Source organism: Mus caroli, chromosome 16 (genome assembly GCF_900094665.2).
Source record: "Mus caroli chromosome 16, CAROLI_EIJ_v1.1, whole genome shotgun sequence".
In the NCBI taxonomy this organism is placed as follows: domain Eukaryota; kingdom Metazoa; phylum Chordata; class Mammalia; order Rodentia; family Muridae; genus Mus; species Mus caroli.
The window spans coordinates 72,821,003-72,833,828 of NC_034585.1; the positions used below are offsets into that span (position 1 = coordinate 72,821,003).

The 12,826-nt window shown below is 38.8% G+C and overlaps 1 long non-coding RNA gene across 8 annotated transcripts in view; it reads left to right on the plus strand.

Annotated features, from left to right (window-relative positions):
- Positions 1 to 12,826, plus strand: part of LOC110311497 — a 458,615-nt gene that overhangs the window by 424,760 nt on the left and 21,029 nt on the right. The gene's annotated exons all lie outside the window — the stretch shown is intronic.

Genomic DNA, 12,826 nt, shown 5'->3' on the forward strand with positions numbered 1-12,826 from the left:
CATTGTGTTAAAACTTTACTGTAAGAAAAATAACAGGCCATCCAGAGATTGCCCCACCTGGGAATCCATTCCAAATATAGTTACCAAATGCAAACACTATTGTGGATGTCAACAAATGCTTGCTGACAGGAGCCTGATATAGCTGTATAGCTGTCTCCTAAGAGACTCTGCCAGAGCCTGACAAATACAGAGGAGGATGCTCACAGAACCATTTGACTGAGCATGAGGTCCCCAATGGAGGAGTTAGAAAAAGGACTGAAGGAGCTGAAGGGGTTTGCTACCCCATAGGAGAAACAATATCAACAAACCAGACCCTACATAGTTCGAGGGGAGGGTTAAACCACCAACCAAAGAGTACACATGGAGGGACCCATGCACCAGCCGCATATTTAGCAGAGGATGTCCTTGTCAGATATCAATGGGAGGAGAGGCCCTTGGTCCTGTGAAGGCTAGATGCCCCAGTGTAGGGAAATGCGAAGTGGGAGTGAGTGAGTGGGTAGTGGAACACGCTTATAGAAGCAGGGGGAGAGGAGATGGGATAGGGGGATTTCAGAGGGGAAACCAGGAAAGGAGATAACATTTGAAATATAAATAAAGAAAATATCTAATATTAATACAGATTTTAAAAAAGACATGTAACCAGCTGAATCACAGATGTCAACATTTTTAACCTGTTTTCTTTTAATAGAATGCAAACACTACTCTGAAGATCAATACCCAATTCTGTAAATAGATGCAGTAATTCCTTTATGATAGTAAATGGGACAGATGATAATTGCTTGAAAGGGGAGAGTGGCTATGCAAATATGAGACCAGAGAGGTTGGGAGGGTTGAGGAAGCAGGACTGACAGAGCTAAGTTAAATTCTCCATGAAAGCTGGGGATTTAGACAAGGTTATATCCTCTCCAGATTGTACTTTGTCTTATGTTTTACTCTATTCAATTCACTAATGATATTCATTTCTTTAGTTGATGAACAGAAATAAGAAGAAAGTAGGCAAAAATATTTAAATCTTCTCTTAAATTATTTTCTTGAATGTACAGAAAAAGAAATGAGCTCAAACTAAGCTTGTTGTCTTAGAAGAAAAGGAAATAATTTTATTTTTAACTTCTAAAGGACATGACCAGCTATATTAGAACAGTTTCAGATTAGACATGTCAAAGATATTAATCATAAAGTATAGTAAAAATATGATATAATCTCAGAGTAGTTGTCAGTCATACAGAATACCATATAACATAGTAGGCTTGGAGCAGTGAGAAGCGACAGGGGGAGGGGAGGAAATGGATTCTGGGAAGTACATGACCTGTTCCATTCTTATTGTCACCACCTCTATGGGAGGTAGGCAGACAACCAGAGCCCAGTAGATGGGTGGAGAGACATATTGCGTCATAATCTTTCTTCCTGGGGTGGCCACTGGCTTACACTTGTGTGATTGACAGAAAGGCAGAGCCAGAGAAGGACTGAAATACTCAAATCTCACACTAGCTGTCCAACCCATAAACTTTCCCCATGAATATCTATTAACATAAGCAAGAAGTATCAATGACATAGATGGGAGTCTGACCATAGATGGCAGATTGTAGCATTTTGGAACACACAAAATACAAGACAAGAATATAGTTGAATCAGCAAGCTAGTCTCTCTAATAACAATAATACAAGGCTCAGCAGTATGCTGAGAAATGTTCCAAGAGTGGGGCCCACACCCAGATAGGTATTATCAAAAGATAATTGAGAACAGAAAGCATATGCAGCATCTTTTAAATTAATTAATTTATCTTTTATTCATTTTACATCCCAATATTAGACCCACTTTCCTCCCAGTACCCCCTCATGCATGTCATCCCTGCTTTCCCCCTTCCCCTTCTCCTCTGAGAAAGGAGAGCACCTCCCCATGCTGTGCCCCACCTACACATACTGCTGAAGCCAGACAAGGCAGCCCAAAAATGGAAGAAGATCCACAGGCAGGCAACAAATTCAGGGTCAGCCCCTGCTTCAGTTGTTGTGGACCCACATGAAGACCAAGACACACTTCTGTTATCTATGTGTGGGGTGGCAGGTGTGGGGTGAGCCCTAGGTTTTAGGTTCAGCCCATGGTTGCTCTTTGGTTGGTGGTTCAGTCTCTGGGAATGCCCGAGGGTCTAGGTTAGTTGACTCTGTTGGTCTTCTGTGGAGGTCTTACCTTTCATCTTCGGTACCCTCAGTCCTTCCCGCAACTCTTCCACAAGACACCCAGAACTCCACCTAATGTTTGGCTTTGGGTCTCTCTATCATCTGCTGGGTTGAGCCTCTCAGAGGGTGGGTATAGTAAGCTCCTATCAGCATACCTGACATAATTATCATTAAAGTGTATAATTGGTTCTTGTCCATTGTGTAGGTCTCAATTTTGGCTACTCATTGGTTGGCGATTCTCTCAATCTCTGCTCTTTGTCCTCCACAGCCTGTAAACAGGACACATTTTGGATCAATGGTTTTGTAGGTGTGTTAGTGTCCTTATCCATCCTCCTGGAATCACCCATAGTCACTAGAGTCGTCTCAATAGCACCTTGGGGCTTCTGCTCCCCACCTGCTTCCCAGGCCCATCCGCAAATCTCTGGCTTGGCATACTCAGCCTTAATAGAAAGAAAATAGAAAGCATATTTAACATTCTTGAATATTATGAACTATGCAAGTCTACTGAAAATAATACACCCAAAAGTGATGGCGATGCTCTCCACTTGCTTTGTCACCTCTCAGTAAGTCATAGAACAACCTTTGAAAACTGGCGACTTTGCTTTTTGATACAGTAGCAGAAACCTTGGGTTCCAGTTTTTAAATTCCTATCCAGTCCTTACTTTCCCACGCTCTTCTTTGAACACAGATGTTCTTGGTCTTTAACATCTAGGTCCTTATATTTTTCACCCAGTCAACAAATACATTGAATATCTTCCATATGGCAAGCAGAATATTTTATGTTGGCAAATTATTTTCAACTATAATTTATTTTATTGTATTTGCTTGACGTTAATTGAACATATCAGGGTCTTCGTGTTACAAGAAGCATCTGTCTCTCGCAATCCTCATTCATGGATTTTAGGGTTGTGTTTTTAAAACACACAGATACACATGCACACACACATGCTCACATACACACTTATAAACACACACTCATAGATATAGAGAATACTATGATGCTAAAGACAGTGGTATGGAGCAGTTTAAATAAACCTTGCTCTGGGGAAAAAGCTCTTCAAAACCATTGCCTGACAGTTTTGTGAGAAAAACAGTATGGTTTCTTTATTAGTACTTCTATTCTCTTTCTTGGGAATTCAAGTAGAACAGAGAAAGTGGTGAAATTTACTTTTTTGTTGTGTGTGTGTGTGTGTGTGTGTCCTTCCCAAAGCTTAAATTTGTAAGCTAGTCCTGTGGGCGCTAAAGCTAAAATAGGAGAGTATTTGCTTCGGTAACACTTGCAGATGCATTTCTGATGAAACTGCCTTATTTTCTATCCTAATTAATTCATGCACATGTGAAGATTAAGAGAAAAAACTGATGTTAGAAGTAGTAAGATCCATGTAGTGTATCTGACTCCATTGTCTTAGCTGGCATCATTGCAAGCTTTTTAATAACCAGACCTCAGAATCATCCGTCTTAGGAGGGGATATTCTCTCTGGCTTCCATTTACTCAAGAAGGGCTTAGGTTAAGGTCAGAAACAGAGGCCAGGGCACTACTACCTAGTGATTAATCAGAAAATCCATTTTGTGCTGAGATGTGTTCTTTTTTCCCCTGTGCTGCTGCCTACTGTCTCCCATCACATCTTTTTTTAGTCCTCAGCCTCCTCTAACTCACCAGTCATTTAAAGGATTTGAAGTTGTAGGTTTCTATAAACCCATAATTATATATTCAATAAAGCATAAAATGGGGTAAGTAAAGTGTGTTTAAAAGATATTACCTCTTAAAGAAAATACACAGATATCATATGTGAATCTATTTTATTAGATGTTTCAGGCTATATTCTTAGTCATTTCTGTGCTGGAAAAAAATCATATTTTCCATCTTCTGTCTCATTCGCATTACCACAAAATTATTCATGAATATGAAAATGATATTATTCATATCCATATTTCTTCCTTTATTTCAAACACTCTGTGTTTATGAGTTGTACATAAATATACTGCTATATATGTATATTTATACATAGCTATCTAAATAATTCAATCTTGGCACTACAACTGGATAGCAGGTTTAAGTGACTATATTTTGTGTAATTTGTGTCTTATTATATCGTTAATGACATTATAATTGTCAAATGGGCTGAAATCCAATAATTACAACTGCCATGTGATAGCATGGTTTGTCTCATGAAGAACGGTTTTAAAGATAAAGGGGTCACATCTGAATCATGCTAGTCCAAATGGTAGGTACAGTTAGCATTTTTACTGAGTTGCTAGTTACACGGTATGTATGCTAAGTGTCTTTTTTTTAAAAAAAATTATTAGATATTTTCTTTATATACATTTCAAATGCTATCCTGAAAGTTCCCTATGCCCAGCCCCTGCCCTGCTCCCCTACCCACCCACTCCCGCTTCTTGGCCCTGGCATTCCCCTGTACTGGGGCATATAAAGTTTGCAATACCAAGGGGCCTCACTTCCCAGTGATGGTTGACTAGGTCAGTACTATGTGCACAAAGCAGTATTCATTCAGGATTTCATCAGTCCAATGTCCTTCTAGAAACAAATACAAAGATGATCTCACAAGAAAAACAAAATGACTAATAAGCCAGGTCTTCCTCCCTCTAATTGCTGTATTCTTCTTAACTCAATATCCCAGGAACTCATTTCACTTGAAGTTATAAACAGAGTTTATAAACAAACAAACAAACAAACAAACAAACAAACAAATTGTCTCCTAGTCTCTAGTTTAACTTTTACACACTTTGCAAAAACAAATTGTTGCTTCAGTTCCAGAAACTTTTTCTCTCAAAACATCCCTTAGGGGAAGCAGAGGCAAATCAACTGAGACTGAGTTTGGTGAACTGGGAACTTTGTTTATGAAAATGCTGCTGTGTTCTGTTCCATCCGTACTTCTGGGTGACATGGAGGAGGGGAGAATGGAACCCTGCATATTCTTCTTTAAAATTAATTCCAATTATCTGTGAGCAAGGAGATCATTTTTAAGCCCACAGGATGTTGTAATTGTATTTTTCTTTTCAATGCTTGTTGCAGATGTTAAGGTGAGAAGACAATGGGAGGTGTGTACAGAATAGCCTGTGTTTCCAGACACACTGCCTTGTCTGAGATCAAATGGCTACAGCACAGTTAGGGTTACAGTCTCCTTCCCTTCCTCCTTATTCTCAACAGCACTGGAGCTTTTTCCAAAGTTGCCATGGTAACACTATATCTGGCTGCTGGCTCTGTCGTAAGTTATTGAACTGAGACTGGCTTTTGGTTTAGCAGATAATTAGGTTCTGTCTCACAGGTTCATTTCCCTGTGACTGGGACGTGGATATGACCTACAGCTGGCCTCAATTTCAGTGTCACAGACAAAACTTTAACCCTTAAGAGCTCCTCTGGAAGTCCTGAGCCTGGCTTATGAGGTAGAGGACACCCAGTGCCACTCGCCCACACCTTAGGGAGATTACTGAGTCCTCATATATAATTCTGTATTCATTATAGTACTAAGGAGCATAGGGTCAGATACATATTAGGCATTTTCAAAATGATAAAAGGCCAAGAATATATGATTAATATTCATATGTTATGTATATAAAACACAAGATTTTTCATAGTCTTTTTATTGTCATTTTTTGAACAGTTTTAAAGTCACATGAAGGTATTTTCTGTTCAGCTTGAGACCCATGGCAGCACTAATTTTCCAACCTCGGAAATATTAGCATGGCACTGTTATTGGCAGCTTTAATAATGCTTTGCTTATCCCATCACCTTTGCATGCTATGGATTTTAGCTGGGGCTGTAAGGATGCTTTGAAGCCAATGATGGACCCATTTGACAACAATATTACTTTACTGAAATGCAAAACTGTTATTCAGGTTGTAAACATCTTAATGTGGAAGGCTACCAACATTTGCAGAGTATGTCAGATTTCCGTTAGTGATTTGTTGTCTGTTTGGAACAAAGAAAGAAGGACATCATTGAAACTAGATATTAAATTCACAGTACAAACTCTGGCCACGAGAGTGGTAGGAATCATCCAAGGAGGTATGTCTTTACACGTATAACAATAGCCAGGGACTCCAGGGAAACTTAGTGTTAGGGGACACTAGCTGGAGTTTTAGCATAAAACCTAAAGAAAGTAGGAAGAGGGAGTTGAGGTCATCCTAGCCAAAACATGAATGAAAGAAATTTTGTATCTTCCATGGCTGCAGGGTTACTCGCTTCTGTTAACAGTGATGCATTGAAGTTGTGAAAGAGAAGATCAGAACATTTGGCCATGGTCTCTGTGCAAGCTCCATGTAGACTGCATTCTATTCTAATCAATGTCTTCCATCCTTAAGAGTACAGATGAGAATAGAGGCACCAACCACGGGTGTTCTGAATGAGAAGCCAGGGGACTCTACACATGCTCCCTAGGCAGAGAATTCAGAGGACAAGGCTGAGGTGGGAGTAGCTAGAGGCTACATTAATTTACAAGGAGACCCATAGATGACAAACTATTTCATCCAATAATCTCAATACACACCAGTAGCTCTTCTCCTATTGATGACTAGTAACAGTTTGTTAAATGCATATATGAGGTCTCCATCTCTCCCTGTCATGAGATATAAGCATTTGATTAAAATTATAGAGAGGACATAATAGAGGCAGCATTTTCAATTTAAATAAGTCTTTTTGCTGCCTTGTTCCTGGTTACCCACCTCCCCGCGTCCTCCAAACCCAGATCATCTCTTACCACACTGCTGCAGTGACCTGAACCTGGAATTGTCCACTGTGTTATCTCCACTCTAGTGTATCGCAGAGAAGATCATGAGACGCTATCAAGAATACAAATCATTTTGTGCAGCTCGCTGTTGGTTCCTGTGTTGTTGGAATAGCATGACAAATACTGTGTTGTGAACCCCTACAAGACCTTTTCCTACCCACTTCTAAACATCACGTCCCCTGCCTGCTTCACTCTTTCATTCTTTACCTTCCATTCCTTCCTCTTGATGAACAAGTGCTCGATGGATAGTGTTAGTCTGGGCTGTTCCCTCTGCAGGAATATATGCTTTCCCTGGGCTGGACTCTACCCTCTCTTTTCAAATGCCCTCTCCTTGCAGTGGCTTCTCTGAGCATCTCGAGAATTGCTCTGTTCACTTTCCAACATCTTTCCTGCTTCAAGGTTTCTTCATGGGAATTATTGCTTCTTAATATTTTAGCATACAAATATAATCCAACAGGTTTGTGCTTGTATGCCTTTCCAATAACATAGACATCCCTTTGATGATTCATAGATGCATCCTTGTCTTCTAGAGCCCAGGAGGCAAGATTCAGGTTAGCCTTCAATAAACACTTGCTGAATAAAAAATAAATGAATAAAGAAATGAATAAAGACATTTGAGTATTTGTCATAGCCTAATGAGATGAAGCCATATTGTTTAACATAATGAATAAAATCGTCTCTATAAAATGAACTTGCATAGAACTTAATATTTTATATTCTATATTCCATATTATTCTATATTCTATAGTCTATACTCTATATTTTATACTCTCTATTCTGTATAAGCATCTAAATTTCTATACTGATAGCCATGAATTTCAAGCAAATTAGTAACTCGTTTGCATCCTACTTTTTTGTGTGAAATACATGAGCCCATGTGTTCAGGTGTGTGCACCTATTTGTACATTCAGAGGCCCCAAAGGGACATTGTATTTCCTGTTCTACCAATCTGTAACTTACTTCTGTGAAACAGAGACTCTTCTTTATCTTCCTGTGTTCACCGCCACTGTGCTGGGATTGCAAGAAAGGGAAATAATTGCCTTGGTGCTGTGGATTTAAAGGAAGGTCCTCCTGCCTATACACAAGTGCAGCCATTGCCCCAGCCCAACATTCTATCCTTGTGTGAACCAAACCCAAAACAAAGTGCCATTCATTAAATAAACACATCCACACCACTCTAGTCAGTTACGGGAACTTGTAAGGGACAAGATAGTAAATAAGCTTTGCTTTTCCAGCCATACAGTTCATGCTGCACTTCTGTACAGGTGTGAAGGCAGGAGGAGAACACAGACAAATGGCCATGGCTGAGCCCCACAAATATTTAGTGCAGAAATGAGCTAATTTAGCCCATATGCTATACTTCGCTGACATCCAGCCTTGCCTGGTTATTGGCTAATGCTTGAGGGTGATTGCTCTCTTACCTACTTCTGAAAAGCAGTGAAGCTGTATGGATGGAGAGCTTCATGACATGTGTGTGGCATAAGAGGCTCAATCCTTTCTACTTAGGTGCTTGAAGAAAATGTCTAGTTTTAAATTTCTCTTTAGTAGCAGTAATCGATCAAGGTCAGATATTTCCGATGGCAGTATTCATTCTTGGAGGAAAAAATGTCACAGTGCGTGAATACTATCAGTCGTTGATAAATATTCTCTGAAGTGAACAGGGCCTGCCATACAAATTCACCATGGTTGCTTAACACTGCTAGTGTTATATCACCTACCTTTGAGTTGAGGAGAAAAATCTTGCCTCTTAAATTATGAAATATAAACCCCACTGTGTATTTTGAATAGATATTTAAAATTTCCAGTGACTTCTCAGAGCCAATGCAGAGTCTGCAAGAGAGAGTGGTTAGCTTGATGGAGACAACTTTCTGGATAATCATTTGCAATATCAGTAAGTTCAGAGGGAAGAAAAGTAATTCTCTGGATAGTACCCCCAGCCTAGTGTTTGGTTAGAATACATACTCAATAAATGGAAGCTATTACTTTCTTATATTAAGCTACTATAAATGTTAAAATTAAATGTTTAGCTACAGACTCGTTTCAATTGTCGTGCCTCTGTGTTAATAAGGCCTCTCCACATTGAAGCAGCAAAGCAAAAGGAATGCTATGCACAATTGTTCCCAGCTCAAGGTCAAGATAGTAACAAAACACTCCAAACGGAATGAAAAAAGTCTCCACTTGACTGCAGCTCTTCATAACACTCTACAAGGGTCAAGCTGTGTGATTTTCTTTCAATGTTAAATAGAATACATCTTAGGAGCACAATTCCCTTATTGACTGAAGAGTGGGTTTAGACCAACTGTAATTCAAACAAATACACTTCAAATGAGTTCAGGACCCAGGATGAGCCAACAAAGGGCAAAGGTTTCACTCATGTCTCAACATCTCAATGTAAGCACTCAGTATGAATTAGTAATGTGGATGACTTAAGGTTATGTGGATGCAGATAATACACTTCCAAACCAGTTTTCTGACACCAGTGAAATAACAGGCCAAATACTGACATTCCGTCAGGGCAGGTGATGCATGCTTGAAATCTTAGTAGGCAAGTTTAGGCAAGATTATCACAAGTTCAAGGTCAAGCTGCTCTTAGCTATAAAATTTGTACAAGGTTAACTAAAACTATATACTGAGATACTCTTAAACACAAAAACAGACACACACACACACAAAAGAGAGAGAAAGAGAGACAGAAGAGAGAAAGAGAGAGAGAGAAAGGGGGAGGGAGGGAAAGAAAGAGGAAGGGAGGGGGGAGAGAGATCTAAGTTTCAAATGGATATTGGTCTAGAAAAAAAAATTGACCTTGTTAGAGATCAATATACTCTACCTCTTTGTCGTAGAAGATCATAAATATTTTCATAGGAATACACAAAAAGTACACTGCTATTTATAGAAGTGAAATGTGTGATTTGGCCAACCCTATGAGCTTCCATTTTATTATTTTTATGAAAAAATATCTGGGATAGCTAGTGGTGTTTGATTTAGAACTTAGTCGTGCAATGTAACAGAATTGTAATCTATTCCACTAGTCACATATAAATAGAATACATTTCACTTTATATTTATTGGGGCTGATTAAATTATCATCCAACTTCCATTAACATGGATGCTTTTTTGTACAGTGCTATTGTTCTATATATAAGCACCACACTTTTTCAATAATGCATCATGAAAATCAGACCTCTATTCTATTTTGAAATTGTTGATGAAATATCTTGCCTTGACTCTGAAATCTGTATTATAGGTTAATGAGTTCTTTTCCAGTTTGAGGTTTCTCAAATCTATTTTAATTCCACATCAAAAACTAAAGAGGTTTTTCCAGGAAGAGTTATATAAACCCACAAAATAAGATGTGGGAGTCTCTGACCTACTTCTTTGGCTTCCATTTTGCTTCTGCTTTTGTCCCCAAATAAGAATACAGGATGCATTACTTGTTTTAACAGCTTTGCTTTGCAATGTATTGCTGTGAACCATCTTGTGTGTGTGATGTGCATCCATGTGTGCTTTATGCAGTTTAACATGGAGGCCAGAGGAAGATATCAGGTGTCCTCTACTATTTATATGCCTACATCCCTTCGAATTGGTGTCTCACTGAATCTGGGGCTCATCATTTTCATATTGGCTATAGCTAGCCCACAAGTCCTAGCAACCTTCTAGCTTATGCCTCTACAGAGCCACATGTGGCTACTCCTTGCTTTACAAGTGGGTGGTGGGAGTAAGAATTCAGGTCCTCCTGCTAGCAAGCACTCTTACAGACTGAGCCATCTATCTTCACAACCCCCTATGGGCATTTTAAAACAGAACGTTTCTCTGAGTTAATTAGAATTGTTTGTCTAAATTATTCTTTCCAATAATATCTAGCTTGCCACTGTTGAGGACCTGAGGCAGTATTTCGGAGCAAAAGGATGAGGTCGCTGTGAACATGAACACACATGAAGATAGCCACAGGCAACTTTAATTTCTACAAAATGGCACATTTCGATCAGGGAATATTGTATACTTCTCAACTGGTGCACTATTCAAAGGCTATTTTGTGGTGGCCAAACGTGAGAGCTATGCTCTTAAATATTTCAAGTGTACAACACATTTTGTTGGGTGGAAAAACAACATTGTAAGATGCCAGGCTAGAGATTATTATTCTCGCTTAGCAGAAACTTTATGTTTATTGGATAGTTAATTTCCCCACAGTCTTGGTTAACTTTCTTTGCACATATTCAACTCTATTAGATACTAATACATCACAAGAATGAGTCATGTGACACCTGTCCCTCTGTGGCCAGTTTATTTCAGTCAACATGGTATTTTCAAGGTCCTTACTATTGTCTATCCCGATTTCTTTTCTAAGGTAGAATAGCATTTACACCTCTATTATATCTCTATAGCCATTTTTTTCTACTAGAAGACATAAATATTTTTACACATTTTCTTACTTTTATTTATTTACTTTTATTTTTATGAAGATTAGAGGAGACAGCCTAGAGGAGTCGGGTCTCTATTTCCATCATGTGGCTTCTGCTCTAGAAAGCAGGCCTTTGTGCTTTTCCAGCATCCACCTTCACCCTCGGATCCATCATTCTTTATGAAAAATCCTGCAAGGAAAGTCATACTGCCATTATTCGTATGAGACCCTGATTCCAATCCTTTCGGATAGGTGCCACATTATTGTGACTGCTGGGCCTGAGAGGAACCTCTGCTCTGTTTTCTTAACAACGGTAGCATTCTTAACCCAGAGACTATATACAAATCTTGCAGTCTCCACACCCTCCTGGGTACATATTCTTTGTTTTGATAACAGCCATCTTGGCTAAGTGAGGCATTATTTCAATGATGCTCTGGTTTTTGTTTAATGCCACTGTACAGCTTCCACACACCCGTTAACTATGTGTTGACTTACGAAAATGTCTAGTCAAGTCTTTGGTTTGTCTTTCCACCACAGATTTTTTTTCTACCGAGTTGAGATTTTATTTATTTTTTATTTCATATTTCATAATGTATCAGGCCCATGGAGTTAACTATCCTAGGATGGTTTTTGTGTTGTTTGTTGTTGCAATGCTATTTAGAATGGGAATAAGATGTGTGAAAGGGACAGAGTAGGGTTTAGAGGGGGCAAGAAGACTTGTCATGTAGAGTGATAGGCTTTCCCCTGACCAGCCCCAAGGATGGCTCCAAACTCTTCATTCTCTTGCCTTGCCCCCTTGGTACTGATAGTGCGATCACCATTACCAGAGTCACCATGTCCAGTCCTGGTTAGTTAGTTAGTTAGTTAGTTTGTTTGTTTGTTTGTTTGTTTTGGTTGTGTTTGTTTGGTTTTGTTTGTTTGTTTTTGACTTAATAAAACACAAATTCCTAGAATTTTGCTAAAAAAATAATAAACTTGCAATACAGTGAGTCTATCAAAATGATAATCACTCAGGAAGCTGCAGAAGGTGTGCGTCAACCGTTCTTGATGTGATGGCATTTGCTGGCAATTATACCATTGGGGGAAAAAACATAAAATACACTTTCTTTGAGTATGGAAGTATATTTTGTGTTAAATTCAATCGTCATCAAGTGTGTAGTTTATGCTTTAGTCTGAAAATTTTAGACATATTATGCCTATTTATGAATCATTTCACAAAGCTTTTCTCTAATTTGATTGATTTATAAAAATCCAATTTTCACATTACATTAATTTTTATTGATGATGAAGCAGTTTTTCCATGGACACTTCCCCCTTCTGTTTTATTTATTTATTTATTTATTTATTTATTTATTTATTTAGGACCACTATGTAGTCAAGCTAACATCAAACTCACAACTTTCTTGCCTCTTGCCTCCCAAAGGCAGGGATGGCAGGCAGTAGCTTTGCTCCCTTTCATTATCATTTAGAAATAAGCATCCTTTAGTTTACCCTCATAATGCCAA